Genomic DNA, 14,543 nt, shown 5'->3' on the forward strand with positions numbered 1-14,543 from the left:
AATGACTCTTTCTCCATATTCACGTGAAGGAAAACAATGATCCAACCACAGCAAAGCTTATTTACATTTGAATATTAATGACATCAATTTGCCAGGCAAACTAGAATAAAACATATAAAGCTAACACATTGGAGTGTAAAAATAAGTTCACTATGGTTATATTATGAAGGTGAAACAAGCAACTCGCAATTATAATGAAAAGCCATGAGGTAGGAATTAAAATGGTGTCAAATGTTGAGCACGATAACAAGTGTAGGGCAGCTAGCTCACTAACGGGCGTCTAACGTTAGCATCTACCCAAACCCACTGTTGGTTCTACATCTTTACTCTACGCTCACTAGCCCACGTGGAAACCGACAATCAATCCTGGCTCAGCGTTGCATCATCTCCAGCAGGCATGCCGTGGAAATACTCTGCAAAAGCTGCACACAAGTACAACCGGGACAGGTTGAAATGAGGGCTAGATGTTGTGTTTATTTTGAAAAGTCGATATGCAATTCATACACAAAGACAAGATTCTAACCACAGCCTTTAGACTGTGAGGCAGATATGTCAACCACTAGGGCACTGTGCTGCTTCGTTTAAAGAAAGGCACTGGAGGCCTACATCGTTTTTTCTTGTGCTCCATTGAAAGATGCGCCGTGTTCTCCGTTTTTTGTGCAGTGTTGAGTGCATCTGAAAAGTATTCAGTCACTTTTCTCTCCCACATTTTACTATTTTGTGCATGTAAGTTCATGCGATACTTAACAACATACAAGGTGGGGAAAAATAAGATAATTGAAATATTTTCTCGTTTGTTCAAAATAAAACACTCACGGTGTATTCACAGTCAATACTTCACCGAAGCCCCTTTGGCAACAATTAGGTTCCTATGATGCTGCAGGCTATTTTTAGGGACGTTTTACTTTTTTTTTTTTCTTCTTCATAAATTTACAAATTCATCACAAATCATTTGGAATACATTGTGACTACTTTCTGGATACACTGTAGATATAGTTCAAGCAATCGTCATTTCAATACACTCTCTTTCTCACACGTACACACACTCACGCGCGCGTACGCGCTCACGCAAACGCGCGCACGTTTTAGTCTCCATCTCTGTCCCACACAAGGGCTGTTGATTAGCCCCTGAGCACAAGTGCAGGATTTCCTCTCTTCCAATGCCGAAAACAAACTCCTTCTCCATTTCCTCACACACACACACACACACCCACACACGCACACGCACCCGCGTGCACACGCACACGTACCGAGACACCCCTACACACATATGCATGCATACAGTTGCTATCACTCCCTACAGACCTTAGGGCAGAATTATAACACACGCAGACGCCCAGACAGTGCAACATCAATTCAGTCTAATCACACACGCACACACACACACACACGCGCGCGCGCGCGCGCTCAGATATGACAGTGTGGAGGTGATCAGCCTCGCTCCTCCCACCAGCACACCACCACGGTGTGTGCGCGCGCGCGCGAGCGTGTGTGCGGGCGTGCGCTGTCCAAGGTGCTAGTTAACATTCCAGTGGTGATCACACGCACGCACGCTGCTGAATAACGCTCCATTTATCAGGACAAACCCCTGCAGCCTGCCACCGTGCAACCACCCCCGCGGCGCGTCCGCGCACGCCGCATCCCCCTCACAACAATACTAACACTGATAACATCAAAGACATTTAGAGAATAGCTAGAATAACATTGTTATTGCGACTAAATAAAAAGCCCAAACCTGCAAGAGCTGCCTGAAATGTGCGCGCACGTCCTCGTTGGTGCACCGCGTGTCACCGCGGCTGAGGCGCGACGTGGCCAGGGATGGGATATTTTGAAGATGTGACTTCTAATGCTGATGCTGCCGATGCTGCTTGCGGACTCGTCGTCTCCTATGAGTGCAAACCTGCCTCCCCGCACCAAACACACACACTGACACAAAATAACGAAAAACAACAAAAACCAGATTCCCCCCCCTCAAAAAACCAAAACAAAAAACAAAAAACCACCGCAATCCTCGCAACCTGTAATCCAAATGCAATAGCGGCCGTTAAGAAAGGAATTGAAGTGGTTCTCCGATGGGATGTGAAAGGCCCAGGACGAGCGATCAATCTCACCCCTCTCTCTCTCTCTCTCTTCCTCACTGACTCCCCCCCCTCCCCATCCAACCCTCTCTCTCCCTCTCTCTGGTGCTCCCCCTAAATGCGATTGGACAGTGATGCAGCGTGCAGCCACAGATCCAATGATGCTCACCTATGAAGGAGAGAATGAGCATGCCATTACATGAGCGCGACATATGCTTTAACACACGCACACTTGTTGTGGGGCACGAGTTGACGGTAAGTAAGTACATTAAAAACGAACAAAACATTTCAGCTCCTGATCACTTTGACTAATGATGCCAAGGTGCACAGTGACCTCTTCAGGAACAAAACAGGAGAGTCTGCCTTCGATTCAGCCCTTTTTTTCACCCTCCAGCCTGCTCTGTGTGCGTGTGCGTGTGCGTGTGTGTGCATGTGCATATGATAATACAGCCCGCAGTTGCTTCCAACCGTGTTTGGGAACACTCGTCACGTCAGCACAGGCTGCCGCAGCAAAGTTCGCGACTTTATACTTTTTGTCTCCACAATCCGACCAACTCTTTTGTTGTCCAATGTGGTGTGAGAGAGAGTGAGAGAGAGAGAGAGAGAGAGAGAGTAAGAGAGCGAGAGAGAGGATGTTTAGAGACATTTAGAAAAAAAAAAAAATGCACCTCGCCCAGCCTCATTCTCAATTGGGATTGGTTCCAGCTCACCTGCCAAACTAATAAGGACAAGCAATAGAGAAAACGGATGGACGGATATTATTCCAATTCAATTTTCATTTCAAATGATGACAATAAGGAAGAGACAACTTTCTTTCCTTGTCAATCCTTATCCTCGTTTGATGCACATAATTGAAGACAGAAATAAAAGTCTTCCTCCAGGGGTCTCTCAATTTCCTGCAAACCCTCCTGACATGAGATCTTATTTAAGTCATGAGCAGGCCAATTAAATTTCACTCAACCTGCAACGGGGCTGTCTGAGAAATTCTCCTCCTCTTCCCCATGCTTACCCGGGTTTCACTGGCCCAAGAACACTCTGTGAGTATTTTCATCTCTTTTATCATATGATATGGCCGAGGGGTCACATCCGATTACTTTTATAGGAGGATATATACATGTGCAAATATTTATGAATTTAGGCATGATCAGAACGTCAAAGACAATTCATTCATCAAATAAACACAAATTCCCAGGAAAAGAAGAAAAAAAAAAAACTGAAAAGGCACTTTCAGTCGTCCGGTACAACATACTTTTTACCATCCATCTGTCCACAGTAAGACCGCACTGGAACTGCACGACAGAATTGCATCTTAACGGAACCTCAGATGGAGATGGATAATTTTGAAAATCTGCTTTTTCCAGTGTCCGAAGAAAAGAATGTGCGTTAAGATGCTTTGTAATTAGCAAATGTTTACTGTTTCAATAGAGCCTCTTCAGCTATCTCTTCACCTGGTCAACTCTGTCAGTGTCGTGCGGATGCAGTGGGGAATATGTTAGTCTCGAGTCGGCAAGAACTGGAGGGTCATTATCATAGAAGGTGAAGTAACGACCGACACGGAGGCTGAGAAAGCTTGATAGCAGAGTGACAGCAGGAGCTAGTTAGCACCAGTATTACATTCATTAACTAAGGTTGGTTCATTAAAAGAAAGTAACGGAAGCCATCTCTTGTCTCGAGGGGGGTGGTGACTTTTTCAAAAGAGTCAGAATAAAGGAAGACATTTTTACTGGTCATTTAGATGTGGCGTAGATAATAAGCAAACAATAAGAGCTACTGCACACCAAACGTTGTGGTCAAACATGACAGAAGTGGGCGATTGTGTAAAAATTACAATTGGGGCTCACACAAAACAATTGAGTGTCGCACGTCTACCAACACGCATTGCTGCAGATGCGTCAGCTTTGCAAGATTATGAAAAAAAAATGTATAAGGATAGATACCGAGCGGAAAGTGTTTAGGCCGGATGGATTTTGCATTAATAGTAAGCGGTACCTCAACGATACAGAAACATTAAATCAGCTTTAATTGTTATTGAATGCTCTGTAATGAAAACAAAACAACGAGAACACAAATTTTCTGCCTGCTTGTGAGTTGTGGCTTCTTAAGTGTCTACTTAGATTGGCCGGGAAGATTCTGCAGTTTCAGCTCTAATTAGTCACTGTGGCTATACTGACTGCTATCAGAAGGTTTTTTCTTTTTTTTTTTTTTTTTTTTTTTTTTTTTACAGTGCAGATTCCAAAGTGGAGCACCATCCATTTCCTGATGCTGTTTGATTCTCATATTTGTTCACATTCAAAACAGTTCCATCAACTGACATTGTAATAACTTTTTTTTTTTACCATCAAAGGCTGTGCAATATAACAAAACAAAAGAAAGTCAAGTAAAACAAGTCAATCTTTTGATGCCCGGTAGACATAATCCTTTTTCTATGCACTTTCCCACACAAAAAATAAATAAATGAATAAAAGAAACCCTTGTGGAGTTCAGACATTTTGCTCAGTGAACTGTGGTCCGCCATGATTTACTGATGTCTCGTGTCGAAGATAAATGCTAGGCACATTTTTTTGAGAAATGTTGGCGGATATGCAAAATTTCAAATTATTCACGAGCACAGCGTGTGCGCTTTTTCAAAATACTATAAATTCATTTTATCATTCAGAGGAAAAAGGGACAAATTCATTCAGCCAGACATGCAGATTTGAAAAGCATTAATTTTATCCAGTTTGAATCACTCATTGTCACCATCCGAACATGTTCAACAAATGAATGGCTTGGAAAGAAAATCCTTTTCAAATCTGGCTTTTGTTTCATCAAAGAACTGGTCACAAAAATGCAAATGTGAGAGAGAAAAGACACACGCGCGACGAGAACATGCAAAAGTGATGCAAACAGCTCTAACACAAACCACCGTGTTGCCGCGGTTCACTCCAAATTAAGATGCTGCCATTTGACTAGACAGGGGCATAATTTAACAGTTTCTCTGGTTTTCATGGAAGAGGCGGAATCTGTGGCTTGCAGTCGAATACAAGTTGTGAGCGAGGCAATTATTCTTGCTGCCAGTGTCCCTAATAGCAGCAGGCCATCGCTTGTAAATGCACGAGTCTTGTCCAAATTGCCTTCGTTCTTGATAAATCTCAAAAGTAGACAAACGCTGGACCGGTGCACGTCATAAGTAACTTTCTGATGATTTTGTACTTTTACTCCCTACAAAAAATGAACATCTCCTTACTTTGTGAAAATTGGTTTGTTACTTTTTTTGATATTACTGTGGTTTATTTTTTTTTTGACAAGTAAGCGCCAGTTTGGAATGTTAAAACTGTTACAATAACTGCACAGTTAATAAAGGTTTTACGTTGAGAGTTTGTGCATGGAAATAATGAATTCACAGTACGTCATTTTCTATGAGGAGGGATTTTTCATCCCATTGTGTCCACTTTTTGTCAAACAGAGGTCAAAAGATTCGAAAGCCGATGCACTTCTTAGAGCCTTCCTTTGGGACGTGTTGAATTTACTCCGTTTTATTTCATCACAAAATGCAAAAAAATAAAATCATCTGGATATTTTCTAGGTAGTTGCATAACTTCAAAATCGAACTGGATCCAGATGATTTTATTTTGTGCAAGCACCTGATTGAAAAAAAAATGAGCAAATCCAACACACCATTTCTTTCCCCAGTGGTGCTTGAAATTGAGCGATGGAGTTGTTTTAAACCCCACCTTGTATGCACTGTAGCGATCTGTACGTTAGTGTGTGTGTGCGTGTGTACGTATGCGTGCGTGCTTAATCACAAGCAAGTCTCCAAGCTCATTTCTCCTGCAGTTCAGCGCGGGTGTCGTTGCTGCAGCTTTGCAGGTTGCAGGAGCCTATGAGGCAGTAGTGCAGTTCGAGCTCGGGGCTTTGGGAGCACGCACGCACGCACGCATGCGCGTGTGCTTGCGTGCGCGCTCCTGTGCGCGCACGCACAGTCCCGTAAACAGCAGCGGTGCTTATTGGTATTTCTTACAACATCAGCGGGGGAGGAGAGGACACCGAGATTGGAAAGTAAAGGACAGGCGAATACGAGGGCGACGGAGCAATAGAATGGAGGGCTGCACAAGATAGGAACAAGGGAGGTCTTCCAAAAAGAGCGGCTATAAGTACAGAAAGGGGGATAGTTGTAAAAAATGACGAATGAGTCATATGGGAGGAGGGGGAGGGAGAGCGAGTTAATAGAGGGGAGCGAAGGGCGTGAAGAAAAGCAATTAGGAGAGGTGAGCGAGGGCCGGTGATAGAAAACAAGTTGTTAGGCACACAACAGTTTTATGCCATTTTGGACATGGGTGCACATGCTGTGATCACACTTGAAGCTAAATGGATATTAAAGCCAGTGAAGAAGAGTATCGACCGGCAGCACCTGGAGGCGGTGAGAACATTGAGGTGCTGGAGCCTCAATGGAGAAAATAAAAAGGGTGTAATCAGAGCTTCTCTGCAGGCTTGTTGAAGAAAAGGGTAGAGAGAATAAAGATTAGAACACAACAAGAGTGTCCACTGGATTTTCCGCTCCATCTCATCTGAAACAAGCAAAGCATTCTACGTTGCACGTCACGTGACTTGACACAGTAACACCTGTCGCTCGTAATTGGGGCTGTAATTTTCATTTAAAGTTCTTTTAATGAGCGGTGCTTTTTGAATGCTGTGATTTCATTTTGAAGTGCACATATCGGCAGTAAGAGCGAGTAAAAGCAAAGACTTGTGACTGCAGTGTTGGTAGCTTAACAAATAGCAACCTTGTCGTCAAATTTAGCAACTTTTCCGACTACTGCCGCGGAAACTGGCAAAAAAAAAAAAAAAAAAAAGCCAAAAGTGGCCATTGTGTGAGCAACATTCTCCTCAAGATGGGAACGTGCCCTGGTAATGATTTGGAAATCCCAACTCAGGATGAAATATTAATAGAATTCAAATAGTCATCGCAATGTAATAGAATGCAATTTTCATATTGCAAAGGCTGCCATTTTGTGTGCGTGTGTGTGTGTGTGTGTGTGTGTTAAACTCTGCTTCATTTCAGTTGGTCGGTATAGGCTTTATTGTGTCTTTTAATTATTTATACAGTGTAAGCTCAGGTAAGTTCAGTGCTTTCAAGGGACTTCAGCCAATGATGCTTAAGTTGACTTTAAATTCCATGCGCTCCTTAAGTGACTTTTTCATTCATACAGGTATAAAACCTTGCAAACGTTTTCGCTTTTCAGCCGCGTCCCCTGTGAGCCTCCGCATTTTCAAACACAACCGTTTTTTTGTTTGTTTTTTTGGTTTTGTTTTAAGTTCCCCGACATTGCAAGACATCCAAGAAATGGACGTTTTCGCCCGCTGTGACATGCATTAGTAATGGCTATCATGCAAAATAGATCAGATGTGCAACTTCACAGAGTAGCCATGCAGGTTATGGCTCAAAATAACAGATTTGCATATGAGGCACATGCCCCTGAGTTGACACTAACCCTTAAAGTGTCAGTTTTTGAGATACTCATTGGAGTCCCCTTTGCACACGCACACGCACGCACGCTGGGCAGAACGACTGGTGTGTCATTGATGTATTTACCATTCCCTTTTTCCTGCAGGGACTGTTTGACTTTGATAAGACAAGAAACTGTTCATCTCTTATAATGTGGGACTTCTTCTACCGTTTCTATGGGCAGATAAATAGCCGATGGATTCAGACAGACAGACGGACGGACAGAGGACAAATGGGGAAATATAAAAACAGATAATACAGTAGATGGATAGGTATATGCACAGATGGACAAATAGACTGGAAAACAGATGGATGATGGACAGACGGACGGATGGAAAGATGGATAGACAGACAGACAGAGAGACAGCCTGTGATGAATTTCTCTGCCTCCCCTCCCCCTTCCCATCGAAGCACTCACAACGTGCATGCATAACGAAGAGCGGCCTGTATATCAGGTCCGTGAGGTCGTTTGTGACTTAATCCATACGGGGAATAATTGAATGGCCGCGGCAGCCTCTCAGCTGGCTGGGAGTCAGTCTTGCTTTAGTTGCCAAAGTTCACTTCACATAGGGCTTCTGTTTCCCATTGCATTCATGATTGCGACTTTGCAGCAGCTGCTGGTGACAAACGATGCCGAGAACAGAGAAAGTGAGTCTCGCATAACCAGGGCCGTAGATCGTCATTTTGGGGGGGCAAAGGCTAACCCGGTCGGGGGGGCGCTCCGCAATATAACCGAATGCATTGTAGTTCTAAATTAGGCCATTTTGTTCTGCTTTTGAATTCTGTTACGATTATTTGACATCTTCAAAACACTGTCAATAAATTTCTGAGATTTGCTACTAAATACGTAATCAATGCTTGGAAATAATTCCTGACAATGTGAGACTATATACAGTCGTACTCAATTGTGGATCCGACCATTTTATTTTTCCTGATTTCTTTCTGAGCGTGGTTAAAACGGCACCATGTGACACACTTTGGAGTCTGCCATGAGTCCAGCTTGACAACCACCATGCTGACCACAAAATGTAACAATGAAAATGGTCAATAATTCCAGAGAGGATGGAACATATTGCTTTTGCAAATTGACATGGCATCGTGGCGTCACGCTTGAAATTGAAAATGGTTTTTGTTTCTTTAGCTCCATAGGTGTCCTAAAAAATAACTGTCTGTGCATCTGTGCGTGTCTTTAGGCATGAACTATCTCAACCCTCCATGTGTCAACTGCAGAACATGCAGAATATTTGTTGCGACTGAGCACGATTTTACGACATAACTTATTTAAACCAAGTAATGACTTGACTCGACTTGCTTAAAATTTGGTGATGGCTCGACTTGACTGTATGAAATTCGGTCTTCTCCCGTAAAAAAAGCACACAATATATTGTCTTTTTGGGCGCTTCTTTCTACTCTAGTCTCTGTTTCAATGAGAAGCCTTTTGGTGCGATCAATCACCTAGCACTGTCCCCTGGCTCATTTTTCATTTAAGAGATGACCACCTATACTCAAAACATGCTGAGTTACAGGAAGCTTAGACATTGTGTGTCCTATAATTCTTAACACAACACACGAAAAATGAATTATATACAAAAAAAAAAAAAAAAACTCCAAAGCAGCGTTTGTCTTCTTCAAAGCAATCGTAAATCGATGCAAAATACTGGAGCAAGCTTGTTGTTATTGACAAAATGACGGCAGTGAAATGCATTTACGATCTTGTTGTGTTATATCAATGCGAGGCTCACTGCATGAATAATTATGTGCATTATATAATCAGACCTTGAACATTTTAGTGACGACTACAGATGTACGCAAAACCTCTGTAGGCTCTCAACGTCCTGACCCTTTAAAAAGAACACGACGACGGGGGGGGGGCTGGAAAACAAATAGTCACAATGGTGCATACATTCTGACTGATTTGACAAACTGGAATGGATTGAGTGCCTTCCTCAAGCAGCAGCTCATGCACAGTCACAACACAGGGTGGGCTGACAAGTGAAACAGACAGGATGAAGAGCGCGCAGGGATTTTCCAGCTAGGGGGGATATTTTGCTGGAGCTGCGAAAGGCGTTGTGCCTGAGCTGTGCCTGCAGTTGATTTACCAGCTGCCATATCCATTCAGGGGAAAAAAAAACAGCAGAGGCTGTTTTGTTGCTTGGTCCTCGCTACCTTTGGCCATAAATCTACTGACACAGATAACGAGGGAGACGTGCGACGCTCATGTCCACGCACAACTAAACTCCCGTGTTATATAGACGTGCACACATTGTATGTTGTACATATCGAAATTGGGAAGCCCAGGCTCCTGAGCAACAAGTGATTGTAGTCTCGTTGAAATAAGAGCGTGAAGTTGTCTTTGGTGGCAGTACAAGACGGACATATTGTACATAAGATATTATTTGCAGAGGATATAGAATACATGCCTGTACCTGTCTTTTTTATTCATTGATTTTGGATTTGCTGTATTCTCTACATGTCTTGCTGTGCTGTTTCTTTTCAGTTATCCATTGCTTAAAGGTTAAAGGTTAACACAGTTAAATTGATGCTTCTTGCTAGCACAGTTTCCATTGGCAGTTGTTCTCTTTGTTTGATGTTTAGTTTGAGATTGGCAAACATCTTGAATATTTGCTTATATATCAGATTTTTTTGGGGGGACTGGCTATTTTCATGTACATTTCACGTGACAGATCCAGTACGGCTGTTTTCATCATGACACACTCACACACACGCACATGCACAGGAGGCCAAAGTGCACGCAAATAATTCCACGACATCAACAGCGGGTCAAAATGGAAGTAAATAACAAGACATGAATAATACGAATACAGTAAAAAAAAATATTTATTTAGTTAGCCTTGGCTGATCCATCAACTATCGATTTATAGGAAGAAAACATCTGCATTACACCACCGGCCGCCCTTGGCAATTATTCAGTTTTTCAAATGATGGGCATACCTCCTTGAGGCAGCAATAGTTTATCTTTAAGGACTTGGCCTTTGGAGCTGGAGGGTCACGGGAAATGTTTGTATATGTAAAAAAAAAAAGCAAAAAAATTGTTGGCCAAAGACTGCTTGCTGTTCACTGCTGATGTCCACATTGATCAAGGCAACTTCCCCACTCCCCATCTCAAGTGGTGTGACACTGTTAATGAGTGTCTTTCACACAAAGTCACTCCTGGCGTGCCTGCGTGTGTGTGATCTGGTTCTCCATGTGGCGTGTTACACAATATATACGTCAAAGTGTAGACTGAATTGAATGAATAAAATGAATGAAATTATGTTCAAACTAACGCAGCGTATTTGGAGCGTATGTAATAGCCTATGCGTTTGCTCTAATTTCGACTTAAAGTGGGTGTGTTTAATGTGTTTATTTGTGTTGCTTGGGCAGATGGGAATGTGCATATGTCACCAATTGGTGAATTGGAATGAAGTCAAAGCCTGAAATCTACCTTCCATGCATTTTTTTCTATTAACGTTGCCGGAGCGCATATTTCAACCCGTTACACACTGGAACTGGAAAAATGAAGACACACTTTTGTATATTCCGAGAAAGAAATGGCTGCTTTCCAACTAGTTCAACTTTTGCCATGACCACCCTGACCCCGCCTGCAGGCTTGTTGGAGCATGCTGACCTCGTCACTGTGAATTTCCACTCTGTGAGACCGTACGGGATGATAATGTACGATACCCACAAACTATCTGTGAAAACTGTGGTCAGTGAGCATAAAACCAGCACGTTTTTAGCCACAGCGGAGTGGATATATTGAGAGTCTGCACAATTATTTGCTTGAGCTTGTGAAAGCGCTATCAAAATAAAGATATATTGTATTTATTGTATTGAGTGAGAATCAACTGTTATTATTTTAACATCATATATTGTGTTTCCATCAATTACTATATTTCACAGAATTTTGTTTTGAACCACACAACGAAATAAAATGAGGTAAAACTGCCTGCAGTTTCAGGTCAAATAGTGTGGCCGAGAGTTCAAAGCAAACAAGGTGAAGCAGCATTTATCTAAAATGCTGCACATCAATGAAATATGCTGCCAGCAGAAGTGAAGTATGAATGTCCAGGTTAAAAAAAATATTTTTTGGACACATTTTTTTTAGCTAATTTAAAGCCTTATATGTGTTTTTAATCTATTGCTTGCTGTTTTTTTTTTTTTTTAAATAATTTAAAATGTTGACTTTTCATGATGTAACACACAATGTGAGTGAAATGTGCTGTTTAAGTAGAGCTGCCTTGCTCAAAAATGAAGTCACATGATAACTGCTCTAAAGGCAGCGATTTAAGCACACAATGAAGCTGTCTTTCTCTTGAAGAAAGTTTATGTGGGGAAAAGAACATCAAAATACCTTGCAAGTTCTGGCCAGCTCAAATGAATCCTTAAGGAACAGTGGCAGGGCGCCCAGGGTTGTTGTTCGAGCTCCATTGATGTTTTTGTCCTGGTAGACAAATTTATTAAGATATTTTAGTGTCTAATGTAACACATTTTCACATCTGTATAATGTAATGTCGTAACATTATTGACGTATATTCATATATTCATCACATGTCCACTTATTAACGTTACACAGAAGTCAGCGTAAAACTTTAAACAACACCAACAACTTTAAACGAGTCGGCAACAAGGATTGGAGTTGAAATGAAAATGCCTCGAGTGTTTTGTGCCAGGAATAGAAGCTGCCATGTCTCAGTAAGAGGGCCACTCTGCTAACCCATGTGAGCACCTTGAAGCCTTGTGGCGAGTATGAATGTTTAATTAACGCATTGCTGGTTTCAATATTTGATTACAACGTTACAGGTGGGACAGAGTAAAACACTGTCGAATCTTCCTGTTGATGCCCAACAATGACAATTGCGATTCAGGGCCAAGAACAGTGTGTTTCGGGCAAATAAAGTCGCAAGCACAGATACTACCGAATTCCTTTCAATGCACTTGAGCGAGAGCCCTGAGCTGAATCTGAAGTGGCAAGCGTACACAGCCACAAACATCTTGTTGTGTCATGACCTTACAAGTTGGGTCACCGCGACCTATTCTTCCATGTGAGTCAGCACACTGATAATAGAGCGGAACATTTGTGCCTCAATCACACAAAAACCTCGGGGCTCCATTTTGGGGGGCTTGGATATGTTTGAGATGCAGTGGCGGACGGTGCATTTTACACGTCGGCCTTCAGTGAAGTCGTACATAGTCCGACTTGAATAAATCCGCCTCTTATTGCCATCATTTATGACACTGCAGCTGGAGAAATAATATACAGAAAGACACTTACACACAACTGAGTGTTGGACGACTTGGCTTCTCTTGAAAATGGCCTCGCAAGTATAGCTATAATTAAATCCACACTTTCCCCTCCTTCGGCCATTGTGGTTTAAAAATGCAAACGGTGGCCAGTTACAACTTCTGGATGTGTTGATTCAGCGTAGCACTGCCCCCTCACGACTGAGTATCCAATCACAAAACGCGTTCATCACCTTCAACATAAGGCCAGCGAGAAGGCTCACTATAGCCAATTCGTAATCTGATTGGCTATCGCAAGTGTTTATCAACTCTGAAAGCTCATTGACTTTGACAAAAAGATGCCCGCGCGATTGTATCTGAAGGCCTCGGACGAATAGTGCGTGCTACTGCTATAGTGAAATCTGCCTGGCAACACGAGCTAGCTGCATTCTGATTGGATAAAAACTCTCACCTAAAAATACAACACGAGGATATTATAAGACATCCATGGGAAGAATATGATCACGATTTCTTGATTATGTTAGGCCAGCAGAGAAGGCCTTGAAGGTCTTGACGGACCACCACTTGTGAGATGCTCCTCCGCTAAAAGTCTTCAAGGGGGTGCGCAGCGGCTTGAGAAGAATACTTTTTTTAAACCGCTAGACCATGGATGGGCATCTTAAAAGCTGGAAGGGGACAACATTTTTCATCAGCGCTACTCGGGAGGGCCAGCTAAGTGTGAAGGTGACAATATAATGTGTTGAACATGATACGGCACATTTAAAATCTAAATCCCCCAGAGAGTGACTGTATTTTCATTTTAATGTTTGAAATATGTTGCCAGGAAGGTCATTAGACTAAATGTCCTTACTTTGACTCAGTTGGTAGAGCGGGTCATCCAGTGACTGATGGAACATCCATCCATTGCTAACAGGCTTGATCTTCTTTGTGAATAGTATGATGACTTCTATCCAACCATTCTTTTGAAATATAACACACACACATACACACACTCTCATTTTTGTGCAATGGACTGGAACTAACTTACAGATTCCTGCGGCTGTCTCTCCCTCACTCACACAGTGGGAAAAAGGGGACACAACACACAATGTGTTCGCACTGACCATATCATACCTGACACACAAAATTCCTTTTAGCCTCATAAAAGAATCAATTGGGGTGCTTTTGTCAAGGTTGAGGAAGGTGAGGACCCAAACGCAGGGAAGCCAGGCAGGGGTAACTTAAAGGGGATTTATTAAACAGAAAACTAAGGCAAACAAGGAACTTGGAAAAACTTAACGACAGGAAACCAACGACAGGGAGAGGCGACAGGAACTGGCAACAGGCACAGGCAACCGGGACAAGCGACAGGGACAAGCGACACTTAAAATGACAATGAACCAACAAGAACTGAAAGCAACCAGGGAACTAAATACACACAAATTGACGAGACAACGAGGAGCACCTGGACAAGACATGGAGGGTTGGAAGGACCGGATTGGTTGACACTAGGGGTTGGGTAAACGAGCACAGGTGGACACAATAGACAAGACGAGACAAGACACATGAACAAGGCCAAAACATGAAACCAAATACTAAACCAAAAATAACAAATACAAATCATGACAGTACCCCCCCTTTAAGGGACGGATCCCAGACGTCCCAAACACAAACAAAAGAAAATTGTCCAAAATCAGGGTGGGCGGAAGGGGGCCAGGAGGCGGGACCACAGTCCGCAATCAAGGCTGGTCAGGCGG

The 14,543-nt window shown here is 42.7% G+C and overlaps 1 protein-coding gene across 2 annotated transcripts in view; it reads right to left on the bottom strand.

Annotated features, from left to right (window-relative positions):
* The window catches only part of LOC148323491 (neuroligin-4, X-linked-like), a 37,127-nt gene extending 23,440 nt beyond the window's left edge, over window positions 1–13,687 (bottom strand). Inside the window, exons 1-2 of one of the 2 annotated variants that reach the window (XM_088314851.1) lie at window positions 13,658–13,687; window positions 11,918–12,007 (exon numbers count right to left, since the gene is read on the bottom strand). The gene's annotated coding sequence lies outside the window, so the exon portion shown is untranslated. Of the gene's footprint in view, window positions 1–1,735; window positions 2,109–11,917; window positions 12,008–13,657 lie in introns of those variants that run through there. The other variant, XM_088314850.1, reaches the window with a different exon arrangement.
* Window positions 13,688–14,543: the final 856 nt, after the last annotated feature.

Source organism: Idiotropiscis lumnitzeri, chromosome 14, assembly GCF_059441095.1.
Source record: "Idiotropiscis lumnitzeri isolate Australia: NSW breed Sydney's pygmy pipehorse chromosome 14, RoL_Ilum_1.0, whole genome shotgun sequence".
In the NCBI taxonomy this organism is placed as follows: Eukaryota; Metazoa; Chordata; class Actinopteri; order Syngnathiformes; family Syngnathidae; genus Idiotropiscis; species Idiotropiscis lumnitzeri.